The sequence below is a fragment of the Vigna umbellata genome, chromosome 4, assembly GCF_029865625.1.
Source record: "Vigna umbellata cultivar VRB3 chromosome 4, Vumbellata_1.0, whole genome shotgun sequence".
In the NCBI taxonomy this organism is placed as follows: Eukaryota; Viridiplantae; Streptophyta; class Magnoliopsida; order Fabales; family Fabaceae; genus Vigna; species Vigna umbellata.
In genome coordinates, this window is record NC_142168.1 from 22,335,866 (window position 1) to 22,348,356 (window position 12,491).

General features: G+C 30.8%; 1 pseudogene; it reads right to left on the reverse strand.

Annotated features, from left to right (window-relative positions):
- Nucleotides 1-2,441: 2,441 nt before the first annotated feature.
- On the reverse strand, nucleotides 2,442-12,028 carry LOC148199581 (receptor-like protein EIX2; annotated as a pseudogene).
- Between the last annotated feature and the right edge of the window lie 463 nt (nucleotides 12,029-12,491).

Consider the following 12,491-nt stretch of genomic DNA (forward strand, 5'->3'; position numbering starts at 1 on the left):
CATCAGCCATCCCAGAGGATGACATGGACGATGGTAGTCCATGTCTGCTATACATTTTAGAAGAAGATGAGATGGTGCTGGTAGCTCGTGGAACAGAGTTTAGGTCAGCGACTGTATGTCATGGTATGCAACTATTAGAGGATGAGGTGAAGGTCTCAGTGGATGAAATGATCATGCCAGATGCCTCGGTTCCACTGTCCACGGAAGAGATTTTCACTGTGGAACAAGCATATAAGTCGTTTATCACTTGGCCTAAATTTTTGGTTAAACCAGTTTCTGACCCCTCGGTATGAAATTCTTCTTTACACTTCTCAATTTTAAAGGTTTTTGATGTCAAAACTTATCTTATCTTTTCATGTAACAACAGACGCAGGAACAACAGAAGATTCCTCTATCTGAGGATGACCCTCTTTCTTCATTGCATCTACTTGCTGACATCCTTGATGATAAGCCTTTGGAGGTTCAGTATGATGCTAATGTATTTGGGCATGGCTCTGAGGTCCCAATATACCTTAATAGCCAAGATGTCCGTGAGCTTGCGTCGGGAACACAAGAGTTGAATATTTCAATTATTCAACTATGGACGATGTAAGTCTATGACCAATTATTTATATATAAAATTGATTTATATATCAAGTATCCTTATATCAAAGTTAATTTTTGATTTCAGGTATATGTTTGGGGTCGCTAATAAGTTGGGGCGTTCTGATGATTATGGATTCATTGATCCCCAAGAAATTCATGAATAAAATGATTTTGACCATATCAACATGAGTCTGATAAGAAGTTTTGGAAGGGGCAAGAAAATATACTTTTTGCCTTATATATCCGGGTAAGTGAACTTTGTTAACATAATAATGTTCCATATGTGATTTTAATATTTAATAGTTACGTTATTATGAATTTCAGGCGCCATTGGCAACTTCTTGTTATGTCTGTGCAAGACAACTATGCTTTGTGGTTCTGCTCATTGCACAGGCCTCCTCCCACACAACTCAGACAAGCAATTGATTGGTAAGAACCTCAATGTTTGGACTTTCTTTGTTATATAACTGAATGCTAAAACATTTTTTTATATACAGTTCTATTCCAGCAAGTATGATGATGGACGGGAGATCAATTGCTAAGAGTAGAAAGATTGCTTGGATTTCTCTCAAGGTTTGACATATGCTAAAGTCTGACTTTGTTATAATTGTTTTATAACAAATGTTATTCACTAACTATTATCAACTGTGATGATATATTGTAGTGTAACAGACAAAATGGGTCATATGAGTGTGGATACTATGTAATGTATTGGATGACCCATATTGTTCGTTCTCACATCACAAGAAGCTGGGAAACGGTAATATTTAACTTTAACAAATTTTGATTTTTTAACAAATGTTGAATTCATATACACTAATTAAAATGAATTGTCTTTTGCAGAGATTCAAGACTACTACACCAGTTCCTGAGAAGTCACTACTATTCATTAGGAACGCTGCTGCGAAGTATATAGTTAGATTATACAATAGCTCTTAGATTTAGATTTAAACAATGCATTTGATTAGATAGAATTTTCTTAGACTCTCTACTTTATTTGATGTTGAAATACATTTGAACATGGGTTATTTATGTTGAAATTGAATTTCTGTAAATGTTTTTATATGCAGGTCTGTTTTTGTGGTAATGGATATCACAAAAACAGACCTGCAATTTTAAAAAACTGCAGGGGAATATGCCGCGGTTCTAACCACAACCGCGGCATATAGTGCTTCGTTTTTTTTTACAAACGAGACATATGGCCGCGGTTTTGACACTAACCGCGGCATATTCATCGGCCTATATGCCGCGGTTGAACCGCGGCATATAGTGCATTTTTTAATTTTTTTTTTAAATTTTTTTAGGGTTTAGGCAGCGGTTCCCTAGACAACCGCGGCATATTCCGCAGACTATATACCGCGGTTCGAACCGCGGTATAAAGTGTCTGACTTACTACCGCGGCTGAATATGCCGCGGTTCAAGAACCGCGACGTATAGTGAAAATGAACCGCGGTAAAAGCCCTTCGCTGCACTAGTGTAGGCTACCCTCACAACTTTCGATCTTCAACAATAATTCCATTTCTTCCCTTACACTACTTCACACCTTTAATCCACATTTCGTCTGCCAAAAATTAACAAAATAATTAATTTCACCAAAACTAAAGACAGCAAAACATGATGAAAAGAAAAGAGAAATCCAATGATTAGAAAATATTAAGATTTAGATTGCAGATCTTTCCTTTAATTACAACTCATAAAAAAATGTACTTATAGAAATGACTATGTCTATCATCCATGGCACAAACATTGCAATGTTTAAAAGTACAAAAGAGAATGACAGAACAATTTTTAGACATGATCGAAAGAGACTAAAAAATTAAGTTTGTAACACAAGGTTAAAATAATGTTACCTGTAGCTATGTTTTGTAGCAGATTTTGAAAACTTTCACTGTTGTCATGACATAAAGAGTGTCTCCTAAATTATTTAAGAACTTGAAATATGCATGACGCCAAGAATGTAGTATTAAGATTGAGCCAAACACTCCCCAAAAGCTTATAGCAAATCCAATTGTCATACTTATATAATATTCACGATTGAAAATCAAATTGTCATCCTCTTGAAATTTAATAATTGGTCCTTGTCTTGCCACTCCATCAATGCACAATTCCTTTAATGGTGGTCCACAGAGATCAACATTATCTTCATATTTCGATGCATCGAAACTCTGTAATTGTGTGCCAGTTGGAATTTTTCCAGATAAATTATTATGTGACAAATCTAACATAGTGAGTCGATCAATTTGAGCAAGACTTGAAGGAATAGAACCAACAAGTTGGTTTTGTGACAAATCAAGAAATTCAAGTGATGTTAACTCTCCAACATTTGAAGGAATTTTTCCTGTCAGTTTATTTCTTGATAAATTCAATGAAACCAATCCAAATAAACTCTCTATTTCTTTTGGAATTTCTCCTGATAATTGATTGCTAGAGAGATCAATGCTTTTTAAAAGTGATAATCCCATGTCTGTGAACATTTGTTCTGAACCTTTCCACATCAAGATTGCATTCAAATCATATAAATGGCCAGCTGAGGTAAAATCAGCGCTGACAAAAAAATAATGACGTTGATAATCTCTCAAAGATGTCATTTGAGCCATTAAGGAAAAGTTTTTTATGCATGTAGGAATTTCTCCAGATAGATTGTTTTGCGAGAGATCTAAGAGTTGAATGCGTTTTAGATAACAAATTTGTAACGGTAAACTCCCACGGAAATAGTTGCTTCTTAAGCTTAAAAATTGCAACTGCGATAATTCGTTCCCAATCCAATTTGTGATAGATCCTGATAATCTATTTTCTGCTATGTCTACCATCACCAACTGTGTGCAATTCTTCAAGACGGAAGGGATTTTACCTGTTAAATTATTGCTTCTCAATAACAAAACTTGAAGTTCAAGGAGTGATCCCATTGAAGAAGGAATCTCTCCTGAAAACTTGTTCTGACTCATATTTAAGTAAGCCAATGACTTCAAATGGGTCCAACAGTCTGGAATTTGTCCAGAAAACTTATTATTTGAAAGGTCTAATTGGTATAAAGATTCAGCTACACCATTAGAACAAAAAAATGAAAAAGAATTTGTGAATTTATTGTTTGATAGATCAAGAGATATTGAGCCTCGTAAAAATGGCGGAACATGACCTTCAAATTGATTTGATGCAAGACTAATATGAGAATAATAATGATTCTCTATTGGCAAATTTGGAATCGTACCTTGTAAATTATTGTGTGAAATATCAATACTCATCCAATTTGGCAATCCAAATTTGGTCCAAAACCATTTTGGAATGGTACCTGATATTTCATTATTTGAAATGTCAAGATTAATAAATTCATTTTGTTTCTCTAGCCATTTGGGAAACAATGGACCAAGCTTGCAAGACCTCAATTCAATACTATATAATTGAAAAGTTGAAGCCCAATTTTGACTAACTTCTAACATCAATGAGTTATCGGACAATATCAAGCTCTTTAACTTTGTCATATTAAAAAAATGAGAGTCAGTTAACACACCTTTCAAAGAGTTTGACTTCAAGGATAATACCTCAAGTTCTGTTGGAAATCGAAGATCTTCAGAAATTGTCCCATTTAGCTTGTTACTATCAAGGTACAATTCTTTTAATGATGGGAACATTGTTGCGAGTTTGCGAGGCAAAGTACCCCTAATTTGATTGATACTGAGATCCAACGTTTCCAACTTTGAAAATATTGAGAAATCAGGTAATGTGCCATTGAATTTATTCTGACGGAGATATAAATTTCGCAATGAGTATCTAGAACATCCAGACAAATGATTAAATATGATCGTAAGATCTTCACTCAACTTATTATCAGACAAATCCAATAACTCTAAAGTACATGTGCTCCCAAATGATTTTGGAACACCACCTTCAGCTATCTTCCCACTCAATTGGTTGGAAGAAAGATACAACATTTTTAAATTTGAAAATGCTGAAAGGTCAGGCAAGGAGCCTCTGATTTGATTGTATTCCAAACTCAACTCTTGTAGTGAGTATCTAGAACATCCAGACAAATGATTAAATATCACTGTTAGATCTTCACTCAACTTATTATCAGACAAATCCAATAACTTCAAAGTACATGAGCTCCCAAATGATTTTGGAACACCACCTTCTAAAGAGTTAGATCCAATTGACAACTGCTCCAAATGAGATGGCAATCTAGTGCCTTCAGATATCTTCCCACTCAATTGGTTGGAAGAAAGATCGAACGTTTTTAAATTTAAAAATGCTGAAAGGTCAGGTAGGGAGCCTCTGATTTGGTTGTGTGTCAAACTCAACTCTTGTAGTGAGTATCTAACACAAGCACTGGATAAATTATGAAGAATTGACGAAAGGTCTTCGGTCATATTGTTTTCAGACATGTATAATGAACGTAGGGTGCATATGTTGATGAATGATTTCAAATCTTCACCCTTGAACACATTTCCAGACAGGTAAAGGTGCTCAAGCGAATTCATGGCCAAGCCAAAATGATTTGATGTCAAACCCTTCAAGAGGTTCCGACTAAGGTCAAGCTCAACAAGGTTGGAAGTGGTGTTTGACAGCCACGGGAATATCATCGGTTGTGTGAAGGAGTTACGAGAAAGATCAAGGACAGATAGAGAAGTAGAAAAATTGAAGTTGGAAGGGTTGAATGAAAGGAGGAAATGATCGGAAAGGCCACAATGAATTAAACTGAGTTCTCTTAGTTTTGGTAACTTGGCAATGGTTCGAAGGCAGCTAGGAGAAGTGTTAAAATTAGATATGGAAATGAAGGAAAGATGGGTTAAAGAATTAAGATTAGATAACCATTGATCACTACTGACAATTTTGAGAGCACTATCATATCCTCCAAGATAGAGTTTATTCAAATTTGAAAGATTTCCTAGTTGGGAAGGAATGAATCCTTCAAAAGAATTGTAGCTGAGATCAAGATACTCCAACCGAGAGAGATTTCCAAGTTCACGAGGTATTGCCATTCAGATAATTATTATGAGCAAGATTCAAATATTTCAAATGAGAAAGAGAGCTTATCTGAGTTGGAATTTGTCCGCTAAAAAAACATGAAGAGAGATCAAGATATCTCAAGTTGGTAAGAGAGCCAAGAAACTCTGGAATATTAGTGTCTCGAAAATCATTGAAACTGAGGTTCAAATACTGTAACTGTCGCAACTCCATTAACGACTTGTGGATCTCTCCGCTGATGTAACGCTGAGAGACTTCATAATAACCACCAAGAGAAAGAGATTTATTATATTGTCCAGGAAGGTGGAGACTTATAATATGAGCGGTGAGGTTACTGCAGCGAATCCCCTCCCATTGGCAACAATCGGGAGTAAGTCCGGCTAAATATTAAGAAAATATTTTAATAGTGAAAGCTTATGTCACCATTTATATCTTGTTCCTATAATATTGTCATCTCATATTACTAGCAAATGACTTTGTTAAGTAAATTTGGGGTAATGGGACAAAATGTAAAAAATATTTCCAAATTAAAAAGGAAACATCAATAAATATAGTCATTATTGGAAAATTACACATTGGTCTTTATTCAAATAAAATGACAAGGGAACCCTCCACTTTTCCACCTTTGTCACTTTCCTCCTTATCAATGGTGGGAAATTTTTTGGGATGATAATTCTATTTCAATCAATGACTTATTCGAAGACTTGTGAAAACAATGGTAACTAACATGAAATTGGAATTTTTAGATTAAACTACAATTTTATATAAAAAATAATCGATCAAATGTTAATAGTGAAAGAATTATAAGTCAATATTCTAAACATAATAAAATTAAAAAAGTATTCTGAAAATGCATTTCGCAAGGCATTTGTTTTCTTAAGAAGTTGAAATATTTGCAATAGCTTCTTTTATGAATAGCAAGATGGTTAATTTGACATAGGAAGAGTTCAAAGACAGTCCAACAGTTTACATATGAGTAAAAATTAAGTTATTTATTTTTATGTAGAACTAAAACATTATATAAATAAATACCATTAGAAAATTTTATATTTTGAGTGATTTTTTATAAAAAAAATGTTGAAATTATTTTTTTTATTAATTTTTTAAGTTCTACCAAATTTTTTTATTTAAATAATAAAAATCCAGATAAGTTATAAGTTCGCTATGGTAAATTGTCTTAATTACACATTATAAAGAAATATTGACAAATAAAAAAGGAAACATTCTTTTTTCTAAGAGAACAAAATATAAATTAATTAATATTTAAGACAACAACAACAATTCTTTGTTACTTTTTCAAACGTGAAAATTTGTAAACCTTGTGAATTTCTATTGTAACAATGGTTTAAAAGTGATTTTTCTAGACATTTTCTATTTTATTTTCATCATTTGTTTTACATGTAAAATTACTAATTAAACACGGGATGGTATATTTTTAATTTTAACTATTACATTATATTTTAATATTTTAGTTTATAAGTGTTCTATTTCCCGAAATGACAGTGTTTTTCTTTTTTGTAGTTATATAAATGTGAGGGTCATTATACACTAATACTTTTCATTGTTTGTCATATCATACTTATGTGATGGGTTTACTTTAGAATTTTCCAAGTCCTCACCCTAAATGTCACTCCAACTTCTATATAATATTTAATTAGTTAAATACATGTTTATCTATTATAATTAAAACTGGTAAGTAGCAAACTTCAGATAAAATTTACTGTGGATTAATGTTTTTCTTTTTAAAAATACAATATCTATTCAATTTACATATACGTGATGCATAAAATAAACTACAAATTATATGGTGTATACTATGATATATAGACCAAATGGTAATCATCAAAGACCAATCGGTCGATCTACTGTAGTAGCTCTTGTCAACCAGTTCAAACCGCGACAACACTCGTCAACCAGGTCAAACCGGGACAATGCTCGTCAATTATGTATTATACCTAGTAGAGATCGAATGATCATACAGTCAGCACCGTTCAATCACCATTATGGCCAACCAAGGCAAATGGATCTATTAAAGTTGGGCCACAATTCGGCCAATGCTTATATTATTATTGGGCCCGATGTCCAGCGGATGATAAAATAATCAAAGATATCTTATTAAAGATCTTGATAGACGATTTATGAGCAACCAATCAGATTTTAAGGTAAATCTGTTTATATTTTATTGGACCTGTGTCATTTGAGGGTCCATGAGACAACCTATAAATACAGGATCAGGGCCAACAACCAAGTACGTTTCACTTATGTTCTACTCACTCGAAAATATTCCACAGTGATAACAAAATCACTTTCTTGAGAGATATGGCTGCATAACCTACGCCTAACTTGAGCGTCGGAGTATCTTTTGTAGGTACTTCCCCTCTCTATCAAGGAGGCAACTAATCTGGAAGCCGAGTAGTACAGGTGGAAGGACAAGGTGGAACACGTGATTCAAGCATCAGAAATGTTAGTGTCTCAGTCTTATAAAATCTCTACTGAAACATATGGCATCTACAATGAATTTGTTATCAAATGAAATGTTATTGGTTTTATAGTATGAACACAAATTAGATTTGTAGAAAAGTTTTAGAGCAATAATTCTATTCCAACGGACTTATCAAAAGACTTTTGAAAAGAAAGGTAACCTACACTTGGAAGTTTTAGATTAAAAGATAATTTTATATTTAAAAATAATCCATCAAATATTTTCTTAAAAAATAGTGACAAAATTATTATAGGTGCCTTGTAACAGGTGCCTTGTAAAAAACAATCCATCAAATATTTTCTTAAATAATCATTTGGCTTAACAAAATTTTGATACAACTGCCTTATAAAAGAAAACTATAAAAGTGTATTAATAATATGATAAAGATGATGAAGTTAACTATAAAAAGTAGTATATGTTGTATCCGATATATATATATATATATATATATATATATATATATATATATATATATATATATATATATATATATATATATATATATATACATTAATGATTTTTTTTATGATCATGTAGTCCAAATATGTTTTTCTCCATTTTGTATTAGAAGAAGTGACTCTCATGACTTTAGTTTTAGGAACGAAGAGAGGTAGTTACACCATTCAGGAAGTTATGATGAAACAATTTACGAGGACTATGTTGAATGACCATTTTCTTTTGACATTTCTTTTTTAAGTGCACACATTCATTTGTATTATTCATCTTTTTTGTTTTAGATTGAGTGAAATCCTAAAACAATATCAATTAAACAAGTTAGGTAATAGATAAAATATCCTCATAAATATGAATGAATATAATTGTATAAACATACCTTATCAACAACCTGTACGAGATTGATTAGTCATGTCATCATGTCATCATCAACAATAGGTATAGGCAAAGATACATTTAGCTCCAAAGCAATATCTATACTAACTTTTACATGTCCCTTAGGTAGAGGTCTACCATGTAGTTTATCACTTTTAAAATTATACAATTTTTCAAGGGCAACCAAGCAAAATGAAGGTGATTGATACAAACAATTTACAACTTGAGATCCCTACATTATAAAATATAATTATAAGATAAATTATTTAAAGTGGCCAAATGTAGAGAGCTTTTAAAGTAAACAAATTACACTAACATTACTTTTAATATAGAAAATAAAATTATAAGACAATCTTCAATGTGACTAAATATGAAGACCTATGTAAGTTTAAAGTAAGCAAATTAAAGTAATATTGAAAGTAATGTAGATTAGTTAGTTACCTCAACAAAACTATTTGATGACAATGTACAACTCTCTTGGTCACTATTGAGACCAAAATGAGCTTCTTCAATAGTATTTGGTGTACCAATTTTTTGAAGTGAAATAATCTCATTTTTCATCCATGTTATTCTTTCAGTCACGTCTTTTATTTGAGTAGTCAATGTATCATGCTCATGATGTGTATGACACTTTTTGGACAGAAAATAATCTTTTTAACCGACTCCAAATCTCATCCCCTAACATGACCTGAATACTCTTGGAGACATAAAATTTGACTCAAAATGTCAGAGTGATCATTACTCATCTCTTCTGAATTAGTTTGTGACAATATGATCTAAACAACAATCAAACATATCACATTTATTCTCATTTCACACACACAAATATATAATATATAAATATATTTTACTTACACATTTGTCCCAAACTTGTTAAACCTTTTCTTTTTCAATTATTTCGCTTTTGTTCACATAAGCATGCTTCCACACTTGACAGAAACGTTACTAACATTAATCCCGATTTCTTTATTTAATTATTGTGAAAAAAATCAAACTAGTTAAAAAATTGTAATAACTGAAATTGGCAAAACTTGTAGTCTTGGCAAAATTTTTAGTCTGTCACGTAACAAATATCTAAAGTATGGATAATGGGATAAAGAAAACCATATTTTTAATTGGACTTAAGGTAGAAGGTGTGACCAAAATAAATTAGTATCATACACCATTCGGTTAAAAAAATACTACACTAAGTGGTATTATTCAAGCATTGCAGATTAGTCTTTATCTATAACAGCTAACTTTTCATGTATGTTATTTAACTAACGATAAATTCAATTAGAATTTACATCATACTGCATATTCAATAATATTCACCAGAAAGCCAGAGACAGGATATATAGGATCACAAGTATTTCATCCAACGAATACACACAGGCTAAATGTATTCTAATTAAGTTTATGAGCATGCATTGTGACACTTCAAAACAGTTTATTTCAGTAACTCAGATTTCCAAAACAATTTCCACAGAAAACATTATTTGTTTAAAAATTAATACAAGTAAAATCTATTATTTTATATAGATTTATTAATAGTAAAAAGTAGGATAATAGTGATTATTAATGCATAAAAACGTGTAGTTTAAAATTACTATACTTTTTAAAATAATATTTTTATTCCTCAAATATTTTTATTATTAGTCTTTTACACAATTTAAATTAGATCGTAAAAATAGTAATAAGACTGCTTTGTAATAATATATTTTATTTTTTATTAAAATAATGTTATTATAATATATATATATAAGCATTGAGAGGAGATTTAAATATGTTCAAATGTTACGTAGATAATGATATTTCATAAACTATTTGAAGATAAAATGAAAAGAAAACATGTATGTATGTAATTGTTTGAATGAATTATAAACAATTTAATATTGTAGTTTTTTTATTAGTGCTTTATGCAAACTATTAATACTTTGGAATAAAAAAGTAACATTGAAGTAAGTATAATCCAGAAGATGAGTGTAGTAAGTGTAGTTGCACATTGGTTAAATCAAACAATTAAGTTTTTGTGCATAATTTGTATTTTGCACTAACAATAATTACATATATGCACTTAATCTCAAAACTGAAGGTTGTTGTGGAGATCCCAAAACAATTAGTCATATATATTTTGAATTTAAAAAATTCTTGTGGTTTTTCAATTTATATATCTATTTCTTTTATGGTTTAAAATCATAATACTTGCTCACAATTCCACTTTGGTACAATTGGAACTCAAATACAAAACCTTATTTCATAAATTCAAGATCAAAGAGTTAAGTTTGCGAAAAATCATAGTCTTCATTGTAAGTTGTAGAAACTACTATTCTTGTAAAACACTTGATCGTCATTTCTAATGTGTGAGATAATTATTCTGCTAGAGTTACACATAACTCATAGTTCTGGAAGTTCTGGAAGTGCTAATTCTGTTGAATTGTAATCGCAGAAAGAACAGAGGAATGATTCTTCCTTTTTGAACCATATTCTATCACATTTTATCAAATACTGTACTCTGCTGATATGCCACAAGTAATTCACTTGAAATTTTGAGTGTCCTCTTTAGTTGTTATTAGGTTCGGCTAACCCAAGTTCTTTTTAAATATTTTAAAAAGAATCTGCAATATTTTAAAATGAATTATCAAGAAATTTAATAATTAATAGATTATTTGCCAAGTGACAAAATAAATTCATGTCGTGCTATGAATTCTTCAACTTACAATCGAATTTCAATGTAATTCATACCATCTTACTCTGATTAAGTTTAAGGCAAAAAAATTCTAAAGTAATTAACGTAAAACTAATTAATACATGAACCCTCTTAATCACATGAAAGAGATGAAGGTAGAAAAGAACAAAAACACGTAATGTATTAGTTTTCCATAATCAAAGAACATGACACAAAATAATTATGTCATTTCTAACGTTTTGAAGATTCATCAAATCATATATGATAATAACTTCACAGGAAAGGCTTAAGATATAAACAAAGTATTTAGAAAAAAAAAAGATCACAATCACAATAGGCTTCCTGAACAACCATTACAAAATAAAAATTGAGAAGAAAGAAACATTTAAAGAAAATAAATGTTTAGAAATCTTTATGTCCAGAGTACCTCTTTCCTCTGTTTTCTTTATGTCCTTTGAGCATGATACCCTCACAATCATTCTAATCTTCAACAACAATTCCATTTTTCCACTTACACTCCTATAATCCAGATTTCCTCTGCCAAAAATTAAACAAATAATATTAATTTCCCCAAAAATAGAAACATTAAAAAGATAACGTAAAAAAACAGAAATTAAAAAAAAAATCATATTAAAATGCAAAAGGAATAGAAAACTCCAATAATTTAAGTCACTACTAATTAAATTCTTTCAATTTATTTTATACTTTGTAAAAATGATCATTTGTCATAAAATAATTATCTTGTATGATTATCAAGACAAATAAAAAAAATTGTTTGTAGAAGCCAAATTAAGACTACAAATCTTCAAATTCATATTGGAGATCTAAACTTGAATTACAAACTTACCATTTACTATAAAATATGTATTTATAGAAATAATTGTATCTATAATCCATGAAACTAATATTGTAATGTTTAAACATACAAAAGAAAAACCAACTTATTATGAGAATGTCACAAACAAT